This window comes from Pseudorasbora parva, chromosome 6 (genome assembly GCF_024679245.1).
Source record: "Pseudorasbora parva isolate DD20220531a chromosome 6, ASM2467924v1, whole genome shotgun sequence".
Lineage (NCBI taxonomy): Eukaryota > Metazoa > Chordata > Actinopteri > Cypriniformes > Gobionidae > Pseudorasbora > Pseudorasbora parva.
Window position 1 is genome coordinate 28,973,538 of NC_090177.1, and position 25,300 is coordinate 28,998,837.

Sequence of the window (25,300 nt, forward strand, 5' to 3'; positions counted from 1 at the left end):
TGCCACAGCTGGTTTGGAGATCGCTGTGAGCATCACACGCTCTTCGGGATGACACTGTCAACTGTAATAGGGAAACATAATAGGAAGATGTTTGTTTCTTTATGCTTTTATGGCTTTTGCGCTTGTTGGGGCCTGGAATGGCGAGAGAGAGAGAGACGCCAGACCGGCACTTGAAGGACCGAGCAGGTTTGTTTCGCTAATGACGATTGCTGCTGAAAGCTCCCGGAGGAAAGAATGCATCTGAGGGAGGCTTTTCCCGTGTCAGATGTTGCTTTCCTTTATTCCAGAGCAGGGACAGAGGAAGCGATTCCCTCCCACACGTGTGCGAGTGTTTTACTGGTAGTTAAGTGCTAAATTATTAACACAGGGCCAGGGAGGACTTTGTGTCTCAGTGATTATGTGGGAGAGGATAAAGCATTTCCTGCCATGATGCCATCATTCTCCACAACATATTCCTCTTACCTCTCTTTCCTTTTCTCTCACTCTCTTTCAGTCTGTCTCGCTCTCTTTACCTCCCACTTGAATTCTCTAAATATGATTTATTATTGTGAACCGTTGTAAACGGAATGCTCTGTGAGGCAATGTTTGCATGGGTTGACGTGCATGTCTGCGGGAAAGAGGGAACCTTTTTGTTTTCTGTCTGTCAGCCGTGAACAGGTCCACACGGAACTTTGGTTTTGATTCCAGTTTAAATCAATTAAGCAGACGCCCCTGAAAATATATGCAGGTTCTGTCTGTTGGATAAAGGCATCTGTTAAAATAATGCATAAATGTCAATGATAAATATAGAATCTATTATTTTATTGCTGCTTCTGTTGAGATATTGGATTGTGTGGTTTGATTGACAGAGACGAGATATGAGAAGAATAGAACGGAGCATTATGTTCTTGTGAAGAACGCTTTTCCACTGTCTTTATAAATATCAACACACTTATTGGCAAGCCCTTTACTGATTACTGAAAAATTAAATTGAATGGGATTTCAATAACAGGGGATATATATATATATATATATATATATATATATATATATATATATATATATATATATATATATATATATATATATATATATATATATATATATATATATAAACCTTTATGTAACTATTAAGAAAAAAACTAAGAATAAACATAATTATTTAAATTAAAGATCATCAAATGTGAAGTGTCAGAGAATTCTGGGAAAGTCAAATTTTTTCACTGAGAATTTAAGTTAGCTTGGTTTTTTTTACATCTAAAAATAACAGTATTTTACTCTAAAAATGAAACTGTTAGATTTATTACAGTTTTCCACTGTATATAGTCCAGTTAACAAGCATTAACATGTTTTCACCATAGCATTGTTACAGTGTTTTACCCTTAAAAGTATGACTTTTTTTTTTTTACAGTATATGGAAACTCCTTGGTGCCCCTGGTTGGGAATTACTGTTTTAGAGGTCATATGCTAGCCATATGCAGGTCTGATTTGTGTTCATTTACATTTAACTCGGACGTCTGTGCAGTGCTTTATCGGTCTGTTTGTTGTGTGTGAGTGGATGTTTCTGTTTTATATAAAGCCACATGACCTGAGCTCAAATCGATGCATTCACAGGAACACCTCTATGAACTTAGCTGGTCAACGGTATTTTTGAATATCAGTAGTCAAAAGAGCAACACCTAGCACTTCTCTAGCAGCCAAAAAGAGCAGATTAAAGAGACATAAAGCGACTGAGAAAATTGAGTTATTGGAATGAACGATCAATGCACACCGCTCACATAAACCAGAGCTGGAAAAGCTTGAATCAGTTGCAGAGAGCAGGAACTGGATTTACAAAACAAGCCAAATCAGCAGAGTCATCCTCAGTTATTTTGTAAAGCGTGTGGTGTCTGAGATTGCATCTGTCTGTCTGTCTGCAAACATCTTTATCATTGAGGAGTTTGTCCCGATGATTTCACATAATTGGTTTCCTATTGTAATTTGTAGCTACATTTTAACACTGTCACTTACGTGAAAGTGATTCAAATTAAATATATGATATACTACAGTAACAACAGAAATATTATGATACATTGTTGCAATTTAAAATACATAAAAATGTATACATTTAGAAAATATTTTAAAATGTAATTTATTTCTGTGATCAAAGCTGAATTTTCAGCATCATTGCTCCAGTCTGTATTGTCACCTGATCCTTCAGAAATCATTTTAATATTCTGATTTGATGCTCAAGAAACAATTACAGATGGTCTCATTCGCTTTTCTCGAATCATCCTCGATATTTGAAAAACAGTTCACAAAATAATTCGGTACAAATAGCAAAACATGGATTGTCATTGTGTATAGAAAACAGTCAAATTGTTGAGTCATGTTATCAATATAACAGTGCACTCTGGAGGGATGTTCTGATGTAAAATATGGCTAAAGTTTCGATGATAATTATTGTAAATTGTAGGTTACACCTTATTAGTGTATGTGGGAGTTTAATTGCAAGAAACCGATTCACATTTACGCTTTTACTGTTTCTGTCACTTGTTGACAGACCATGTCATCGCGATACAGAGAGAAAAAAAGACTGCACTGCATAGCACAAAGGAAAAAAAAAAAATAAAGCTGAAATGTGGACGTCTAATGGACATGTATAAATATGCTTGGCATATTATGACAACTTGTTCAACCATTTTGCATGTAAAGACTTATGCTATGAACTAATGCCTAAATGTTGTGGGGGTGAGACTAACAGAGACCCATTATAATGCACTTTGATCAACATGACATAAGTAATTGATAATAGGAAACAGCAGAGAATTGTACATAATCATTGGCATGGTTGTACAAAAGCATTTGCAGCTTGTTCAAAGAAATGAGAAACTGCTGTTTTGATGTGCACATGTGGCACAATGATGTGAAGATTGAACAGGTAGTTTTGAGAATTTCAAATCTGAGAAAATTCAAGACCAAAGCAACCCATAAAAACTGTATTACAACTGTATTTCAACATGCAACAATGTTGAAAAGAGTTGAGCTGCTTCCTATTTTTGTTGAAACCATGATGCAGTTTTTTTCAGATTTTTTTGATGAATAGGAATAAGCAACATTTTTATGGAAATATTTTGTAACATTATAAATGATTAAAATCCTTGTTGAATGAAAGCATTCATTTCTCTTTTTGTCTTTTTTAAATGCCCTACTGACTGCAAACTTTTGAACGTGTATATTGAAGCGTTCATAGCTTTTTTTGGTTGTATAACAATAAAATATGAACAAACTGTGTCCTGTATGGATTTTATTGTTCCCTTCAATATGGAATGATTCTGCTTTGTACAGCATGGCTTGCAACCCTCTGTACTGAATGTGAGTCACTAAACTTTTTTAGGCTGAATAAAGTTTTCATTGTCTTAAAAAACACATTTTACCAAGCTGAAGTAAAGGCTTAGGTAGACCTTTTGTAACACGCACACACACACACACACACACACACACACACACACACACACACACACACACACACACACACACACACACACACACACACACACACACACACACACACACACACACACACACACACACACACACACACACGTTTGTTTTTTTGTGAAATGTGGGGGCATTCCATAGGCGTAATGATTTTTATACTGTACAAACCATATTTTCTATCCACTACTGCCCCTAAACCTAAACCTACCCATCACAGGAAACATTCTGCATTTTTACTTTCTCAAAAAAAAAAAAAAAAAAAAAAAAAAAAAAACACTCATCCTGTATGATTTATAAGCATTTTGAAAAGTGGGGACATGGGTAATGTCCTCATATTTCAGCCTCTCCTTGTAATACCTGTGTCATACCCATGTCATTATACACATCCTGATATTGTCCTGATATTTCACAAAAACATGCCAACACACACACACACACACACACACACACACACACACACACACACACGCACACACACGCACACACACACGCATACAGATGCACTCAAGCACAGAGCAGCTGTTGTGATATGTGTGTTGCAGGTGTGTAAGGCAGTGGGGTGTATCCGCTGGGCCATTAAGGGAGTTGATGGGGATATTCTCACCGAGCTGAAGGCATTACACCGCAGCCGGTGTGCGTGAGGAGCATTTTAAAGCAGAAAACACCTCACCAATTTCAACTGCACACCTCAAAGTGACATTTTACCAGGTCCGGGAATGGAGAAAATAACTCCTTATTAGATACGGCCGTCATTAAAAACCGGTTAGAGAATGGGGGGCGGGTTGTTTTTTGTCTCCTCTCCCCTGCCATCCCTCTATCCACTTGTCAGTCTCTCTGTCTCATTCCCTTCCTCAAGAACCTGATGTTGTCTGTCTTGTTGGAGCTGACCCAGTTCTTCACAGCAGATGCTGGAAAAATACTCACAATGGAGAGACAGATACACAGTGTGTGTGTGCGTGTGTGTGTGTGTGTGTGTGTGTGTGTGTGTGTGTGTGTGTGTGTGTGTGTGTGTGTGTGTGTGTGTGTGTGTGTGTGTGTGTGTGTGTGTGTGTGTGTGTGTGTGCGTGTGTGTGTGTGAAGGGGAGAGAGTGTTCACAGGTTTCCTAAAAACAGCAGCTGAATATAGATTACACTGAGCGCTGTTTGTCCTGTGTGAATGCCTCTGTGCACATCTGCTTGTCAGAGCGAGTTAAAGAGTTAAAGTTTTTGCCAGCAGATGTGTGGGAGAGCAGATTTAGGGACTGTTCATATGTTCAGGGATTCTACTTCAGCTTTGGCGAGGACACATTTACAATATCGATTTAAATACTGGATGCTTCTAGAGCTAGAGGGGAATTCCTCCCAGGACAGTTTAACCGGTCCTATCCACACTGCGCCAAGCGGATTTGAACCAGCTCTGTAACTGAGATGAGAGGAGGAGAGGCTAAAAATTATGCTGAAGACCGCAGCTCCTTGAGGCCAGGGGAGTGAGGTTTACTCGCATGGCTCTTTACTAGCTGGCCTCCGTTACAGCAGCGTTAAAGTCGGCATGAAAAAGAAGACGAGTTTTAAAAACGACTTGATTTTGTCCATTGGGAATTGGTTGGATCATTGTGGTTTGCTATCGCTGTGATTTCATGTGAGTGACAGATTGTCCCACCCTCGTCATCAGAGAAGGAGGGAGGAGAAGTTATTGTGATTAAAGATTAAGAGGGCATATGAATTAAAACAAAATAATTAAATTAAGTGCATGGATAAATCATTTATAATGAACAATGCAATATGCCATAAAACAACAAGAATTGTCCATTTGAATTTCTTGATGACTTTAAATGTGTGTTATAAACATATAGCACACATGGCTGGACTTAAATGACTTCGATTTAAGTTAAGACTTGGATAAATGTCTCTTGGATTTGAATATGAACTCATTCCAAAATGTATCAAATATACAATTCATGCAGGCAGTGACTTGAATGTGCATAATATATAAGGAATATATTTTTGTGTATGTGTGTGTCCTTGTTTATAATACATTGTGGGGACCATAATGAAGACAAAAAGCATCAGAAATTCTTGAGAAAAGCACTGCATTTATTGGCTTTATGACAGGGCAAGGCTGGTTCCATTCCATTGAGTAACTTGAAGAAAAATTCAGCACAATATTGTTATCTACATGTATATGACATGCAGGGGAAAAAAAAATTATATTTCATGGTCACAAATTAACAAATCATTCCCACAACTTACACTACAACAGCATGGTATAACTAAATGAGTTTCCTCATTTTACTAAATCATACTCATGGAATTAGTAAAGCGTGGCTACGATTTACAAATATATTTTTAAACATGAAAAAATAATAAAATATACATTTTAGATAGGAAAAAAAATGAATATAAAAATCTTGTATTAAGAAATGCTTTTAAGTACAGAAACTAATAAAAATGACAAAAGCACATAAGAGAATTATTAATTACCAAAATTAAAATTGAAAACTGAGGATCTAAAACTGAAAGCTAATTTATATTAGTATAATTCAAATAAAAAAATAACTTATAAATATATTATAATATTTTATAAATAAAATTGAAATAACACCTTTTCAGGATTATAAATTCATTATATTTGTAAGAAAAGCTTTAAAAATATTGCTTAACCTTTTAAAAATATGCAATAATAATAATCATCACTCAAATGTATTTGAGGCTTACGTTTTTTTTATTTATAATCCTTAAATCAAAACTTTAGTTTGAAATGGTATGTTTTTGCACAAAAAAAACATGAAACTGACATGCATTTAAAAAAAAAAAAATCTTGGCACATTAAGAGCTTGCCACATGCAAGCTGTTTTTCCCCTCCAACATCTTGGATAGGAACATGGCTATCTGTCATTGACCACGCTTCTTTATGAATCAATTCTGACAGGTCATCAGAGCTCACAGGATGTGTTTTGTTTTATGAGCTCACATGGGACATGGGGTCAACTCAGCTGCAGTGAAACTTTATGATGCGTTTGGTTTAAAAGGCAACTCATGAATGTTTGTGTGTATATTTACTGTCTCAATCTATCAATCAAATGACAATCTGTCACTGGCAGATTTTTTATTTATTTATTTAAAACAACTACTTTTATTAAAATTAAAATTTTAATGAAATCTCCCTTGATTGTCCTTGACTGATAAACAGGTTATACTTCAGAGTTTAATATCACCAAGAGGACGCACATTGATTTATCTGTTCGCTGTGATGGTGTCTATTTCTCCAGTGCAATTACACCTGTCAATCATATTACTGTGATCTGATTGGCTGTGACAGTTCTGGGCAGCTCCACTGTTTTGAACATCTGGATTGGCAATGACTGTGTGTGCCGTTAATTTTGTTTACACATACACTCAGACTTTTTATAAAAAATATATATATACACAATCAGAGAGATCTTTTCAGAAGATTTTAGAAAGTAATAAAAAGTAGAATTTGTTCAACAGATGGTGAAGAAATGCCTTGCTCTGTCAGCCGGTGTTGATATTCTCTTTGTGTCCAAAAGAAACCTTGAGACTTGAGCAACTCGCATGTATTATAAATCAACGTTGAAGCATGAAGCAACTCTAGTTTTCTGTTATTTTGTTTTTGTTTCTTTTTGTGCTCTCACATTTTCTCTATTTTATATAATATTCAGCTGTGACACACTGAAACTTGTGATACATGGAATAAAGAAAATAAGTAACTTTAAATGAGTCATGAATTAAGAAATCAACTTTCCCTTGAGCTTTTGATACATAAAAGGTCATCTTAATATAAGGATATCCTGTAAGTTTCAGAGCTGAAAATGTCTGTGTTAGTCAAAGAAAAGATGTTATTGACAGCTGGCTCATAAAACGATCGACCACCCTTGAGCTCCAGATGCTCTGCAGCGAGCACTATTGCCTGAAGATTAACACCTAATTCTATGTGATATAGTATTGCATGGTTATGTTTGATATCTACTGATTATGTACGTATCTTCACACAGGCTGGAGTATATTTTGTATTTGAGGTGGTATTCAAAACTGCTATCCAATCATAGCAGTGGGCGTTTACTTCCAAGTCTTCAATGTGGCATGCTCAAAAACCAGCATCTGTGGTCCACACACGGATTCCCAACACAAATTTAATTATTTGCATTTGTAAAAGTAGACATGATTTTATGAATATTTATAGCCTACTTTTATATTTCGGAGCAACTAACTCCACTCCTACCCTAAGCCTACCCACTCAACAATATAAAACACATAACAGGCAAATAAATGTAAACTACAGTCACAGACAGTTATTTATTGCAAAAACGGACCAGAAACAGTATAGAAGTATTAACTCATGTTGCATTCCAAGTCTTCTGAAGTCATACGATATCTTCATGTGAAGAACAGAGTTGATCTTAATGTTTTAATCGTTGAAATGATGACCAAGCTCCACACACGCACTCATTCATATTTCTCAGTCAAATGATACAAACGACTCTTCAGTATGACCCGATCAGTCATGAGACACACGAGAGCCAATGGCATTTTACAATCAAAGCTGACGTAATGACGCAATTGTTCACGCAACAACGGCCAATGCTGTCAAAGCTGATGTGACGTTTCTTCCGGCGGCAATATTTGAAATGTATTAAAGCTACACTGTGTAACTTTATTAGTTTATTCTTAGCTAAAAACACTTAGTTCTTTCAAAAATATGTGCTCATTAATGCATATTTACTTCTTTCAAGTTATAAAGTATTCTCGTAAGTTTATAAGATGCCATTGAAAATACTTACGGGTGAGGGGTTCGAATGCTGGTCACCATGTTGCCCCTCCATCTTGAAAGTACATTAGAGGGACATACCCGTAAATTCAAGCTTCGCCTTTCGCGTTTTAACACTCTACGGCACCGTGTCGAATGTGAAGAGGGGGATTGCCATGTTAATCTTGGACTAAATCGGCCACCGTAGGAGTTCAAACGAAATCAGAATTGAGAGGAACAGAAACTATTATTCACTGGATGGTCATATACATTTACACCACTAGATGGGGGAAAATATCACACAGTGTAGCTTCAATATTCGGTGGATGGTCTCGACGTTACTGATCGCTTTCGGGGATTTTCTTCACACAAATCAATCGTTTGGCCTCGGAACACTTGAAATATTTGTGGTTTCTGAATAAATTGTGCCTGGCGTATCTGTTATATACTGTTTTTTTATAATACACAAATGGGTAGGTTTAGGGAAGGTATTGAGTTAAGTGTTCAAAACGTGTCTGAATAAAAAGAAAATAAAAGTAAATAAAATTATGCTGACTGAATCAAACTGACGAATATAAGGTGTTGAACAGGGAATCCGTGTGTGGATCATGGATGCTGCCTGTCAGTCATTGACATAACATAGGCATCACTTCCGTGAACCCATCACGGAATTCTGTGAGATCAGGTTGCCAAAAACCTATTACTTATTCATTATGATGTTTTTGAATGTAAAAACCAGGCAAACATCATATACAGTGTGTATATGATATATAAGTTTTAGTAAAAACGTTTTCTGAATAATTTCTACTTAAATTAAGATTACTTTGCAACTCTATTTCAACTCTATTTCATCTTTTTACTCAAACAACATAACACTGAATTAAGTCATGCTTTTAGTGTTTTCTTTACTTAGAAACTTCACTTTCTTTACTTGAATTGAGAACTAATATAGAATTGACTTGTTTTTTAAATTCTTGTCTGAACTAACTTGCATTTTTATGTAGTATTTACTTTACCACATAATTTTTATCACATGACATATATCTTATCTCTGTTGTCAAACTCTGAAAGGAATGGAGAGCGAGAGTAAGAGAGAAGCACTGGCGGTTCTCTGTGTAGAGAGGTGGAGCTGCGCATTGTAGGAACATTTTAATTTCTGCTCTGAGTGAAAGATTTCCTGAATACAGAACGAATGTAATAATGTCACATCAGGAGAGGAAGGGAAAAGAACTCCCTAGGTGCGTAACCTCTCATTGACTCGGTTGCTTGCATATTCATTTATGATATGTATATTCGTGCTGATCAGGGCAGAGGTTTAATAGAGTCTGTCTCTGATTCTGTCTTCTGTTTTTCGTGGACTGCGCTGAAAAGCCTGAGTTGAGAATAGATGTGACACTGGGGTTATCTGTAAGAGCCAGCTGTGAGAAACTTAGTTATATGGAGGATAATTGTCAAATAAGAATGTAACATTGTGTAACCAGATTTTTCACTATCAGGATTAGAGTTTATTCTGCTCACACATAATGGACAATTAGACAGATATTTTGACCATTGTGCTTTGTCTTGCCATTTTTGCGCAACTCACACCTGAACGCTGCATTTTAGATGCCATGCCAAGTCAAAAAAAAAAGTTTTTTGACTTTGGATCTTTCACCGTGATTTTACCAAGTGAGACATGTTCTGGAATCAACATGTGACCCATGCTGGCAAAATGAGTCAAAATGGAATTTAATTTCAAGCTACAGGCAAAACAAGTGAAAGATTTTGTGAATAATAAAGTCCCCGTTTAGCAACCCCAACGCTCCAAATAACAATTAAACATCTAAAAGTATATTGATTTGTATTTTTTTCTGAGATACCTTTCCCTTGACCATGAAACATGACCTTTTTTCTCTGCTCGCTTCTCTAAGACTGGCGCTGTGTTTCCTCTTAGCACAAATGTTGTGTCCTTTTTAAACAACAGCATTCCAACTTTGTGAATATTCATAGCGAATTCTCGATGGCATGAGTCAATATTTCAGTATTATCTGAACCAATGAAATTTGATTTTCAATCCCATACTGATGTAAACAAAACGTCTCTGGTTATGACTGTAACCTTAGTTCCCTGAGAACAGGGAACGAGATGCTGCGTCAGCTGACGCTATGGGGCACCATGACGCAGCGCGAGTTCCCTTTCCAAAGGGAACGTCTCTGGTTACGACTGTAACCTTAGTTCCCTAAGAACAGTGAACGAGACGCTGCGTCAGCTGACGCTACGGGGCACCATGACGCAGCGCAAGTTCCCTTTCGAAAGGGAACGTCTCTGGTTACGACTGTAACCTTAGTTCCCTGAGAACAGGGAACGAGACGCTGCGTCAGCTGACGCTATGGGGCACCATGACGCAGCGCGAGTTCCCTTTCCAAAGGGAACGTCTCTGGTTACGACTGTAACCTTAGTTCCCCGAGAACAGGGAACGAGACGCTGCGTCAGTTGATGCTATGGGGCACCATGACGCAGCGCGAGTTCCCTTTCCAAAGGGAACGTCTCTGGTTAGGACTGTAACCTTAGTTCCCTAAGAACAGTGAACGAGATGCTGCGTCATGGTGCCCCTTAGCGTCAGCTGATGCAGCGTGAGTTCCCTTTCGAAAGGGAACGTTCTTGCTTACGCTGACGTGCCGCATTTAATATTTGGAGGTAAAAGCCCACGGCTAGGATTGGATAAGATTTGCATATGTAATGAGCTTCAGCTTCCTCGTCAGTATGTGCAAATAGTTTTAAAAGCATTTGGGAAAATGGCGACCAGAATGAAATGCCCACAGGGCTTTCAAAATGTCTTTATCTATCAAACACAATGATTTATCTCTCTCATCCACTTGCAATTAATTGTAATGTTATTTTGTATTACTTGGCCTGCCCACTGCATCAATAGGAAGAGAGTTATAATAATATGACTATTCCAAAGGGAATACTGATCACCATAATGGTGAGTTTGTTTTTTTGCTTGCCAAAATGACACTCACGACCTCACTCGTATGAATTTGTACGTTTTGTCTAAATCCCAGTGACGGGTATGTTTAGGGGCGGGGTTTGAGGTAATTCGTACAAATTCACACAAATTTGGCAACTTGTTAAATATGTACGATTTAGCCGATTGCGATCATGATTTTGAGATCGGGTTGGTTTTCTGAGTAAACAAGGAATAGTATGTGCATAGTACATTACTATATTTTTAAAACTAAGTTAAGACATTAAGTAAAGTTAACTAAAACATGTTAGTTAGAAGCACTATTGTTACAGCGCAAGATGTTATTGGTGGTTGCTTAGAGGTTACTTACTGGCCTAAGCCAAAAGAGCCTACCAGCATATCTCTATGATTTTCAGATATGGCACGGATTCATTCAGGTCCATACCACAAATGCATAATAGTGCAGTACAAAGGGTTAGAGATTTGTCCCATTGAGCAGTATTAATAGCTGCTTTCTTCAGCAAGCACCACTAATTATTTCCAACAATAAGGCCGAACACAAGACCCATTAGTCACGCTATCGATTCGACATAACGTTTAAAATGACCAGCGTCCCACATTCACACTGTCCTCCTCAAAGTCTGATTTTGAATATAAAAAGTCTCTGATTTAACAATTAAACTACACAGTCTCTCCGGCCCCCGATGAATGCATTGAATTGCCTTTTTTTTTCTCTTGCACTCGCCTCATTTTTCTCCACCACTTCAGAGGGTCAAGGATGAAAAATGGAAAACAGAAGAATCGTCTGTTCCAGTTATTTTCCTAAGCAGCCACAGAAAGGCTGGAGGAGAAGATAACTCTGTAGAGGTGTGACATCCCGAAATAATGCCACTATTTCCACAAACCATAATCAGCGGATTTCACAAGCACTTTTTGTGTCACAGTATTTTGAGTTTTCTTCACAACACCATTTCTTTTGTGCACTTTAAGAAAGCCATGTCAGCTGGAAACAAAAGTTGGTTGTGAAAGGAAAACAATGCAACAGAGTTTCTTTCCTGACATCTTAATCTTGATCTCGCAGTCTTCACGGTTTGAACCGCTACTTACCACAAGTACAGGAGAGTCGATTTAACAGGCGGCTTTATTGCAGGTTGTTTGAAAATAGGCCGCTGTGAGATATTCATTGATTTATACATAAATATTGTGGGTTACACATATATTTTAAGAGCGGGGAGGCGATACAAGGCGGGAGAGTTATTCCCATTGCTGCAGAGTTTGCTGTGGAAGCATTTTCACAGGCCAAACAATACAGAGTGAAGAGTCTGCATTTCACACAATGCCACCGCACTCCCACGCACAACACACATAAACACACGGACATAGAATGTATATTTAAAAGCATGGCATTTGATTTAGCTTAAAAAATGACATGTATTCTGCTAGGGAAGAACAGGAGTAATTGTTGGTCATTTATTCATTGCATGTTTAGTCTAAATCTTTGAACATATGCCTTTAACATTCATTAAACATCTTAACAATCATTACCTGTCAATCAAATTTATGACTTAAGTATTACTCAAGTACAGTCTGTCTGTATCCATACTGACTATATATAACCAGACAGCAAACAAGATGTTCAGTGGGATAGGAACAGTGCAGATATATACACTCACCTAAAGGATTATTAGGAACGCCATACTAATGCTGTTCTGACTCTACAATCTGAATGTCTCAACAGAAATCGAGACTCATCAGACCAGGCAAAATTTCTATTTGTAGTGGAGATGAGTGGTACCCGGTGGGGTCTTCTGCTGTTGTATCCCATCCGCCTCAAGGTTGTGTGTGTTGTGGCTTCACAAATGCTTTGCTGCATACCTCGGGTTTAACGAGTGGTTATTTCAGTCAAAGTTGCTCTTCTATCAGCTTGAATCAGTCGGCCCATTCTTCTCTGACCTCTAGCATCAACAAGGCATTTTCACCCAGAGGACTGCAGCATACTGGATGTTTTTCCTTTTTCACACCATTCTCATGAAAATTCCAGTAACTGAGCAGATTGTGAAATACTCAGTCCGGCCTGTCTGGAACCAACAACCATTTTTTTTTTTATTATTATTATTCATGCATTCAATCAAACCCATGACCTTAGTGTTTCAAGCACCAAGTATCGTGTCTGACCTAGAGGAGGTTTTGCAAGCACCACTCATATTTGCTTTAGAACATTTTTAATATCTAGTTTCTTTTTGATTTATCCCTCAGCAGAAGTAAATACAAAATGCAATGCATTGCTAGTATCCAACCTCCATGTGGATGTGTTGTATGTACATGATGTTGCTTGATCTAATTAAGGTTTGGGATGAAACACAGCAGGTTTCACAGCCAGAATAAATATCATTCACACATAGCATACTAACATAACCCTGAGACATGAAATATGAAAATAAAAAAAGTATGTAATGAGTTTACTGCATTTGGATGATATTTGCCAGTTGCACAAAATTCGATTAAAAAAAGTATATATAGTATTTGAGTTTTAATTTCATATCAGTTTTTTTTCCAAACTGACAAGCTAATGAAATGTAATAAATTAAATCATACAAATGTAGATTTCCTCAAGTCTATAGTGTACTATTATTATTATTGTTCTCACAGTAATAGTCCACCTTCTTGATTTGTTTTGCCATTTTGGTACTTGTTGTAAAAATAAAAACATACAAATGTCAAATTAACATCACTATTTAAAAATAATAATAATAATAATAATAAATAAATAAAAACAGACAGTCAAATCCATACTAATAAGATTAAATAGTTTATAGATTACCTTAGGGCTGCACAATTATGACCAAAAAAAAACACTATTGTCGATTATTCCCTTGAAATTGCAATTGCGATGATTAAATGCGATTATCACAATTTACATTGAATGATGTTATGAATAGTTTTATACCATTGTCTGAAGCAACTGCATGCCATATGTTTATATAAAAATAATTTAAAAAACAAGCTGAAAACACTCGTCCTGAAAAACTTGTATTGCTTTTCCGTAGTATTAATCCTCAAATGTCGACTATACATTGGTTTGGTTTCTTCTTTAAGTAAAAAATAATAATAAATATATGCATCCAATAATAGGGGCTGTCACAGAAGGTAGTTTTAGGAACTAGGCATCAGGGTGATTCCCCAAGAACTAAATGTTCCCCTAGGGTCATTTTCCAGGTTGCATTTGCATCGCCAGTAGGAACTCTGAAGTGACGTAAGCCACGCTTATTGTTGTGACTTTTCTTTTGACGGTGCTGATAATGCCAGAGTCTGAGCACAGGGTGCTCACATTCTTGAAAATCTTGAAAATCTTTTCAACTTTCAACTTTTTAAAATCTTTTCAACAGTCCTCTCTAATATGTTATTAGGTAGAACTGTTATACAAAGAAAGTAGACATGAAAAAGTATTAGTGTTTGCCTTGTGGTTGATGTACAGTGTCGCTTGATGAGCAGAAATATATAATCATGTTTTACTTGCTCCCCTTAAAGTTGCGTTGGATTGTCTCCTTAGCATAAGGTCCATATATCACTGTTTTCCATGTTAGTTAGTTCATATAGGCTGTGTGCACATATAGGCGTTTTAAAAATGGCGGGTGCTATTTCCAGTGCATTCTACCAGTCAGAGTACACTTTTGCCTCTGGTAGTTCCTAGTAGTGCCTAGACTGGGTTAGTCATGATTCGCCTCTCACATGCTCTAAACACACCTCTTAAGCATGTAGAAAAATATAAGTGAATTTTTTTTGTAATCACAGCTTTGAATGATTACATAATCGAGGCATTTTTAATCATAATCGCGATTAGAAATTCAATTAATTGTGCAGCCCTATTGTTTACCTGCAAGTCATTTGAATTTTTATCAGAGATCCATGAAACATTGTTATTATTAACACTTTGTATTACTATTTTGCATAAGCTGTTATTTTTCAGTTTTAGTTGAATATTTTTTTCACTTCAAAGGGTTATTTCACCCACAAATTTAAATTCTGTCATTAATTACTTACCCTAATGTCATTTGACACAATTCATTTCCTCTCTCAAGACCTTAAAAAAGAAAGACATTGTTACAAAGTCCATCTCACTACAGTGGTTCTACAATAATTTTATGAAGCGACAAGAATAGTTTTTGTGCGCAAAAAAACCCATAAATAACGACTTACATATGGTCGAGATCAAAACACTGTTCATAAAGTCTCAAACCATTATGAATCAGTGTATTGAATTAGCGGTTCAGATCGCCAAAGTAAAATAAAATGATTGTAGAGCCACTGTAGTGAGATGGACCTTGTAACTGCATAGTGCCTTTTATGGGTCTTGAGAGAGGAAATTACATTTCTGAGCCATCAGATTTCAACAAAAAAAAAGATGAACAGAGGTCTTATGGATCTGGAACGGCATGAGGGTGAGTAATTAATGACAGAATTTTCATTTTTGGGTGAACTAACCCTTTAAGCTTTCGTTCAGTTTTAGTCTTGGTTACATTTATTTTAAATTATATTTCAGTTGCCAAAGGCAGCATTTCTAATTTTCATTTAGTTTCAGTTTTTCATCTCAAAATTATAATAATTTTAGCTTTATTTAATTTGACTTTAATTAACAAAACAAAACAAAAAAACAAAAATCCAGGTTTATATAATGGTAATAACCTTGCCCTGAACATGAAAATATGTTGCTAAATTGATATATTAACTTATATAAGGGGGTAAAAAAGTTTGGGGATCCCTGATCTACATTTCGGGTAAGAAAATTGAGAAGAAAACAAAAAACAGTATAAAAAGTGTCAGTCTTAAGCTTTTCAAAAGGACTCATCCAACCACCTCTTTATAGTCAAAAGTGGCTATCTATGTTTGAAAATGCATTAAAAGAGGCATATGGGTGAGAATATTGGATAGCAGCTTGCTGCAGTGGGGAAGGAATGAGATCTCACTGGAGCACAGAGATGACAAACTGTGCCAATACAGAGGAGACCAAGAGCGAAGCTGCCATATTTAGTTCATTGATTCTGTAAGTGACGTACATTGTCTGTCTTGGCCCGAGAGCCAGAGACGTCTCAGGGCAGAGAGGGAGTTGCTCAAGAAAAGTCTCAGTGATACTACCTTTAGTTCCATTACCATGCTCTTGTTTTGTCCTGGCAGCCTGTGCAACCAATACTATGTCCTTTCAACACTCCGATGTAATGGATCGGGGAAATTCGGCTTCGTTACTGCCCTGTCTCATTTGCTTTAACACTGGGATATAAGCTCTCTAATCAAAGCACCAGAACTGTGCCAGGAAAAGAACATTCGGTTCAGCCGTTCATATGAAACACACGCACACACGTGCGAGAGCTTATGCTGCGGGCATGAGAGTAGATCGAGGTGGAAACCACGCTTGAAAACTGTTCAGCTGAGCTAATTAACCTCTCTCTCTCTTCTCTCTTTTCTCTCTCTCACACACACACACGCACAAACACACACACACACATTTCCTGAGTCTGTAACTCTGATGTATTCTGACCTACTAAAGATGTCACACGAGCCCATAGGCAGTCGCTGGTTGTGTAGAAATTAGGAGCTTTTTTGCTGGAACCGCTTCTTGTTATAATACACTATTAGGGAATGAAGTATTCGCTAAATAACGCTGAAATCAAACAGGGAGGGCGCCTTTGCCTGTGTCTTATCTTGGAGTGTCTTTTTTCGGCCTCTCTGCACTGCTATGCTTGAGAAGATAAAATAGCTTATGGGTAATTACAAGAAAAGGTTCATGTCAGTTTTCTGCCAGTCTGAACAGTGATGTATTTTGACTCCAGAATGATTACAGCACAGAGTCAGAGACAGAGGGAAACGCAAGTTGATGCATGGCACCTTAAATTCGACATGACTTCGCAAAAAATTACCTACGTAATATGGTTGCCAGTTGATTTTATCATTTGGTTTATTGATTGAACGGTGTAAAATGGATGTTACTCACCCAAAAATGGAGCTAGACCTGAGAAGGGAGTTTGCGTTCAGGTCTAGGTCCATTACTATGGTGTAGACAGAGGGGCACAGTCCAAATTTTAGGCATAAGCATTATCTTGTTGAAAAATAACATCTGATCCTTCCTCTTTCAATAGTGGGAAGCAAGCCATTCTGCTCTCCATGCACTCCAAACCATTAATTGACTTTTCGCAGTGAAGAAGCTCACCAATACCAGCGGCTAAAAAGGCTCCTCACACATTGACAGCTCTTCCGCTTCAGTGTGGAAGAGATGCGCTTATTATTATATTTCTCAGCAGATTTTCAAAGACACCACTCTGGAGAATCACCATGCAACTCGTGTTTCATTGTGATTCATCACTCCACACATAACTTCCCATATTCTGCCAAAATCGTGTTTATTTTGAGACAGCAATGGCTTTTTGAGTGAATTTGCATACATTTAGCTAATTTCCTGACCAATAATTTGTGGTTAATTCAGTTAAAAGCTTAGTGTGTTGTACTTGGACCAGGATTGTGCAACAAAGGGGAGACATTCATAATTATACTTAAAGGGATAGTTCACCCCATAATTAACATTTTATCTGTATCTGCTTACCCCCAGGGCATCCAAGACTTTGTTTCTTCAGTAGAACACTAATGAAGATTTTTAACTTCAACCGTTGCAGTCTGTCAGTTGAATAATGCATGTGAATTGTAACACATGAGAGTATGATTGCTATGAGATAAATCCATATTAAACTGACATGTCTTAAGACACAAAACGTTTGGTTTGTGCAAAAAAACGAACAGTTTATCATTTTTTACCTTAAATACAACACTGTTCAGCAGCCTTTAGCACGTGATCACTTCCACTGAGTAAGGTCAATGCACATGATATGGCGTAGATATATACAAGAGATCACTTTCGGCGCATGCATAAACTATGCTCTGAATCGAATCAATGCATTTGTGTAGGAAAAAATTCATATTTAAAACTTTATAAACTAAAGTTTTGGCCAATCGCCAGGTTTTATGTACCAGATGCTAACTGGTAGAGTAAGCATTTTGAACTGCAGAGGCACTTTTAACACTTTGTCCATAAATTGAATACGGAATGCAATCACCCTAAACTTGATAAAGTTTTAAATATGGATATTTTTCTTACGCAAACGCATTGATTCGCTTCAGAAGGCCTTTTATTAACCCCCTAGAGCCGCATCGAGCACATTATTTGACTGACAGATGCTTTTTTTTTTATTGTCTTCAAAAACAGAGCAGCAGTTACTGCTATTATAAAACTTGGAACTTTTTTAATATAACTCCGATTTTATTTGTCTTAAATAAAAATGTTATGTACACTTAAGTTCAAGTTCAAGAGTTTTATTTGTCACATACACAGTTATATACAGAATACAACCGGCAGTGAAATGTCAACAGGTCCGCTCCATGGACAGCAAATAACAATTAACAAAAAAACACAATAAATTATAAAATAGGAATAGGATAAAGGTGCTATATATATATATATATATATGTATATATGCATATATGCATATATGTAATTATGAATAAACAAACACTTAGGATGGCTTGAGGGTGAATAAATCATGGGCTACTTTTCATATTTGGGTGAACTATCCCTTTAAGAGGGGCAAGACTTGATTTTATTATACAGGTTGTTTTGTTTATATTTTTTGTTTGTTTGTTTGTTTAAATAAGGTATAAAATGTACAAAATTATGTTATAAATAAGTTCCAATTTTGATTTTGATGTTCCAACATTGCATATCCTGGTCATCAAGATTATGTCGAATTTGTTTGAAGTAATGTTCATGAGCTAGGCTCTTATCACATCGTGACTTTACAACCAGCATGTAAGTCCATGTGTTTCTTTTCAAAAAGTCACCCAAAAAGTGAATGACTGTTTCTGGAGTGGAGTTGTCCTCCCATTGAATCCACAGATTTGGGGTGCACATACATACATGCTGTCTGTAATGCCACAAATTGGTGAACGGTACTCTAATTGAGTGGTCCAGGAACAGTAGATGGATATTTGTACAGAAAATGACATCCATAAACAATATTGCATCAAAGACAGATCTAAAATAATGCACAGGTTCCAAGTACTTCCAAATGTTACTGCAGCTCCCCTTTTCTCTGCCAAACATTTATTTGGTCTACAGAGAGCTGTCAGCTGGGATTGGCCTTGTTTGCTTGTGATATAAAGGCTCAGGAATAGTTTTCCAACGGCTATGTTTCTAAATCACATCAGTGAGAGCTGCACCAAAGCACTAAACCACTCCACAACCTATCAAATGTGCGTATGTTCTGTCCTCGCCCGTCCCACCAATCCTCTTCTGTCACGCAGAGCATAACGAATAACTGACAGCTCAATCAAAATACATTTATCCAAATATATTCTCCTATACTAAGACAGAAAGTCAGGCAGAATAAAGAGCAGTAATTGAAAACTAAAATCTGTACTTTTTGTTCATTTGAAGTCCCACAAACAGTTGCATTCTCTTGAGTGTTGATTATCAAAGAAAGAAATGAACCTCTACTTGAGTCTAAAAGAGAAGGCTAATCAAAAACAGAGAGTGGAAGAAAAAGAGAAGGGAAAAGGAAGAAATTACACTGAATTAGATCAATAAAGATTGTATAATAGTAAACAAGACTAAAGTTTTATGAAATGTGAGTGGCACTTTTTTTTACGCGTTACCACAATACTTGGGGGGTTTCCAGGGTGTTGCTATGTGGTTGCTAGGGTGTTATAGGTGGTTACATACTGGCTCAAGTCTACAAGACTTTCTGGTCTCATTCAATTTACAGCTTAAAATTATGTTTAAAAAACGTTTTGGCAACACTTTAAAATAAGGTCTTATTTGTTAACATGAACTAATGAGCAATACACGTTTTATATTATTTATTAATCTTTTGTAGCGTTAGAAATACAGCTGTTCATTGTTTGTTCATGTTAGCTCACGGTTCATCATGATTCTTACTTATGTATTGGTAAATGTTGGATTTTACATTAACAAAGATTAATAAATGGTGTAGAAGTATTTCTCATTATTAGTTCATGGGAACTAATGAAGTTAACTAATGTTAACTAATGAAACCCTATTGATAAGTGTTACCAACATTTTTTAAATAAGTATAATATGCTCATTTGCATTTGTTTGATCAAAACTGTAACAGTATCATGTAAAATATGTAAAAATTGTGAAACAGTATTACAATAAAAAACTTTCTTTTTTATATATTTATAATCCTGTGATCAAAGCTGAATCTTCAGCATCATTACTCCAGACTTCAGTATCGCATGATCCTTTGGAAATCATTCTAATATGATGAAATGCTGCTCAATAAATATTTCTTATTATCAATGTTTAAAAATATATCATATTTTGGTGGAAAAGTTATCTTTTTCAGGATTCTTTAACTAATAGAAAGTTAAAAAAATAGCATTTATTTGAAATAGAAAACTTGTTCAACATTATAAATGTTGTTACTGTCACTTACTACAATAATACTGGTTTGTGTGTTATGACTTTGAGTCATCATCACTGATTCGTTAAAGCTGGTTCACAGCGGAAACAAGTCTCATTATGTTTTATCAAAATAACTAAAAGCAGCTATGAAGCCACTTAAGTCTAACTGAAATGGTTTGTGAGATGCAACTAAATCAGATGAATTGCAGAGCGATTGTGTGGAAACCGCTGACCTCACTTACATCATCCTCTAGTTACGACAATCGCGCCGTAATTGTTCAGATGATCTAATCAAGGGCATGGGAGACGTAATGTCTTGTGGCAGCAGCCATTTTGCGTTCTGACCCTGCTGAAAACAACAGCATATGTCGCATGATGGTGTACAGGTTGGTTACTAGCCTTACCATGACTTACCAGCATGGAAATGCATGATGTTGAATATACGCAGGTGCTGATGTTGATAGTTAAAATGCTGCATCCGCAATTTAAATTATGCCAGACATTTCATCTTTTGGGTGACCTGTCCTCCCCGCCATAACACAGACATCTCTTTTCATCTATTTTGTGCAGTCTTTCAACATCCTAAAAACTTGTGTTTAAAAACAAAGTCAGTAGCTCCTTAGACTCTGAATTATTTGATTTCACCAGTCCATTAAACACAAATAGCAGACCTATTTATCACTTGCTGAGAACGGTAGCAGGCACTTCATCTCAATAAGCAGCCATAGACCAGATCTCATCAGTGGCTTCCTGACCCATCCAATAACAAGCCAATGACAGCAGGCCACCTGAAACCAAATGTTGATGAGCAAGTACTGTAAAATATACAGTCTGACCATTGTAGTCCGATTATTTGAAACCCATTCTCTTTAGTTAGCATTTCTTCCAGATATTTCATAAATCTTACTGAGCCTAAGCAGTATACATGTGTCATGAACGTTAAAGCAGCACTAGGTAACTTTTGCTCTCAGGGTCCCCCTACAGTTGGGAAACAGTATTGTTCTCTACTACTGCCGTAAATGTGACATTCTACTGTATGTCATGCGCCCTTCGCCTGTTTCACTCATGGAAATCCGACAAAATAAAAGTGCACATGTGCATGCCACCTCAGTAATAAAACTATAGGATAAAACCTAAAACTCGTGCATTCGGATTGTGATTTATTCACGCCACGGTGGACAGGAGAGTTTTGTGATCGGGAACGCGGCGCTCACGTGGTCCGTAACGTGATTGTATGCTGTAAATAAAATGTAATATGCTTGGTATGATAATAAATGCTGCTATAAATAACGGACCAATTCAAATGTTTAAGTGCTTTTATTTTTATTTGTTTAAGCGGTGATGAAATATATTGCTCTTGTAAATACTTGCCAGCATTTTAAGGAAATACACGTCTATAAATGGATCCTAATAACAGCAAAGCAACCTAAACTGATGTTGATGTTGACATGTTGTGTTCTGGCCTGAAGCTCCGCCCTCCACCTATCTACCAATCACGAAGTCAGTAGTGTTTCGGCATCCGGGTTGCCAGATCTGCTCTAGTTAGCACAGCTGCAGCTACAAACATTCCTGCAGCCTATCTGGCAACCTGGAGTCAGAGGGGGAGTACCAGAAAGAAAATACCAGAAATTCGAAAGTGATTGCAGTACCAGTTTTGGCCACAATCTTACATACACTTCCTTTAAGCATAGTGTAGTTAGAAGACAGCCATGTGCTAACGACAACTGGTAAACTGAACTCAAAACACAGGAACTAAATACTCAGGGAGACAAAGTTAATTAATGACACACAGTTAATAACAAGGAGCTAAAACCGACTGTAACCATGGTAACTAAAGAGTGGTGGGAAATCCAAACAAAGGAACATTTGACTGATGTGTTGGAGCCGAAGGAAGTGGAGACCTGGATGGAGCCACAGAGCCAGAGAGACAAAGTGACGGAAAGGATACAGTAGATGGAGTAAACCGCAACTGCGAGTAGCCGAGGTGGAGCCTGGTTGCTGGAAGACGAAGAGATAGGTGGAACTGGAGGAAAGGAGAGGCCCGACAGAGCCGTAGGGCTGGAGGGATGAGGCACAGCCGAAGACCTGAAAGTCCATGGTGATGGCAGTGATGACTGATCGAGGTGAAGCCCTAAGGACGATGGTGCTGGGTGGAGCTGAGAGGGCGAGGAGCCATGGAAATTCAAACACATGTGACTCAAACAAACAACAGAACCATGGCAATGTGTATATTACATTTAAAATGTGCCCAAATACATTTGAATTAAACTCTGTTTTAACTGTTTTGATACCCACTCCTATTTGCTATTTTTAGTTGAGGAAGATGAGGTAATCATCATTATGCGTGTTTGGGTGCAAACACTGGCTCATTTTGTTTAAACCATATGCACATGAAGCTGAATTTCATGCCTCAAAAGGAGTCTGTTAATACTGCAGCTATAGTGTGACCCACAGAGCGTTTCTGGACAACAGCAAACTGCTGAAAGACAGGACAGAAACAACAGCAGAGTACAGAGAATTGCAGAAGCCCTATATTTGGACTTATTGCGGGAATGCTGACTATCTATTTTCCTCTCCTTTGCTGTATCTGAGCTACCTATGATTAAAGTTTGTTCACTTTATACAGGAGTTATTGGCTTACATTACAATAATTCATGTACTTACTTGCTGACTCATGGTTTCATCATATGTATGCTTAAGTGTGGGTACTGTAGAGGCCGTTTTAAACTTTGAGTTAAAGGGGTACTTCAGCGTTGGGAAGATGAATCTGTATTTAAACTGGGTCATTAATGTAGTAGAAATGTGAAATTATTTTTGAATTTGGTGCCTTCAAGACTGAGAAAAGACAGAAAATGCATTTTTGTCCCATGGGGATGAAAGACTACAATTCCCAGAATGCTTCGCTGCCCTGTGAGGCCATTCCCAAAGCCACCAACTTGATTACAGTGACTGAGTTGGAGAAGACACTACAATTAAAAACTAAACGTGTCTGTTCAATATAATGAGAGAGTCACCGCGTGAGTATCACAGCACTGAGCACTAACTGCAGGAGTGATGAGAGCTGAGGTAATCGTGACTACACTCGCGGCATACATTCACAACGCGAGTTCAGTCTGGTGCGTTTCAGTTCATGCCTTTGCAAGCTTAATTTTCATAGAAATTAATTTGAGAAGTTAAAAGACTTACATTGCTCACCATAGCTCTGTTTAAATGAGTGCCTGTAGCTGAGCTGAGCTCTGAGTGTGATCTCCCATCCCCCATATGCGGGTTCAAAACATGTGGAAATGGCTCCCTCTGCTCGCTGTAGTCTTTAGCCTTTGGCCAAACATTCCTCCTATGATGCAAATATCGTCAATTTGCATCATAGGAGGAATTTTTCCAGAAATAAAATGCATAAATCTCTTGTCTCAGGGGGATATGAGGGGGGGAAGCACATTTATTTCAATATACTCCAGTGTTTACAAAGCCATATGCTAATCGCTGAAGAAACCCTTTAAGGATTTATAAAAGAGGAGTAAACCTACTCAGAACACCTGGCAAACATCTACAACAACCTTTTTTTATTTTAGAAAAAGTGAAAACTAGTTTTTATACATTACTATTTACTGAATAACATGTTTTTTCCTCAATGTACTGTTCTTCTTTCATTCCATTCCTTTGTTAGCCTAGAAATCTAGTCAGGCCAATCGCATCGTGTATAGAGACGGTTGGCAGGCTTAACATAATGACGGTAGAGTTGCGGAGGTTCTGTGTGCTAATTGTAAACAATGAAGCTGGTGAACAGCAGTATTTCGAATCGGCTTTTGCCTTGACTCTGGAAGATTTGGACTTAAGCTTTTCTTTGAGAAAAGAACGGCACTTAAATCATTCTTGAGAAGGGAAGATGTGTTTTAATCAATTGGCCAATAATTTTTTGATTAAGTAATTAAGTTATTAAAGATAACCTTATTTAAAAACAAGTTAACAAGATATCATGAGCTGTATATTCTTCTACTGTCTTATTTTATGAGATGTGCTGTACTTAGTAGTGTACTCTTACGCCGCATTCACACGGGGCGTAGGCGTTAACGCTTGACGGAGGGCGTGGCTGAAGCTGGGTGCTGACGCGATCGTCATAGTGACAACAGCCAATCACATTAACTTGCCGCTTGGACCAAAACACAACACAAAAAAGCGCCTTTTTTGGTTGTATGTGCGAGTGCGATTGCCCGTGTAGTTGTTGTCAGCGCACTGCACAGGTGCACGAAGCTGTTAAGTACATTAAATCCCGAAAAAGCGCCGACAGCGGGAAGAATATCACGTAGTGGTCCAGGAGCTGCGTCTGGATTTTTAACGGTCTATGGTCTGGATGGTTCACGGAGCAGTAATGAACGCAATTGGCTATTGTCTGCTGTAGGATATTTGCATACGGCGATCTGATTGGATGACGCCTGCGCTGGCGCTTGAAAAGTTGAGAATTCTTCAACTTCTGCCGCTTGCAACGCGAGTGAAGCGCCGCGACCGAACCCACAATTCAGTTCGGCAACGGATGATGTCACCCATTCAAAGTAAATGAAAAGCGTTAACGCCTACGCCCCGTGTGAATGCGGCGTTAGAGTGTGGGCAAAATATTGAATGTATGTGTGTAGTCCTTTATGTCTATATTAAACCAATTTGCATCTGAAACATACCTTAGAAAAATACT

At 37.5% G+C, this 25,300-nt stretch overlaps 1 protein-coding gene across 1 annotated transcript in view; it reads left to right on the forward strand.

The window, feature by feature from the left end:
- The window catches only part of xkr7b (XK, Kell blood group complex subunit-related family, member 7b), a 90,115-nt gene that overhangs the window by 1,524 nt on the left and 63,291 nt on the right, over positions 1-25,300 (forward strand). The gene's annotated exons all lie outside the window — the stretch shown is intronic.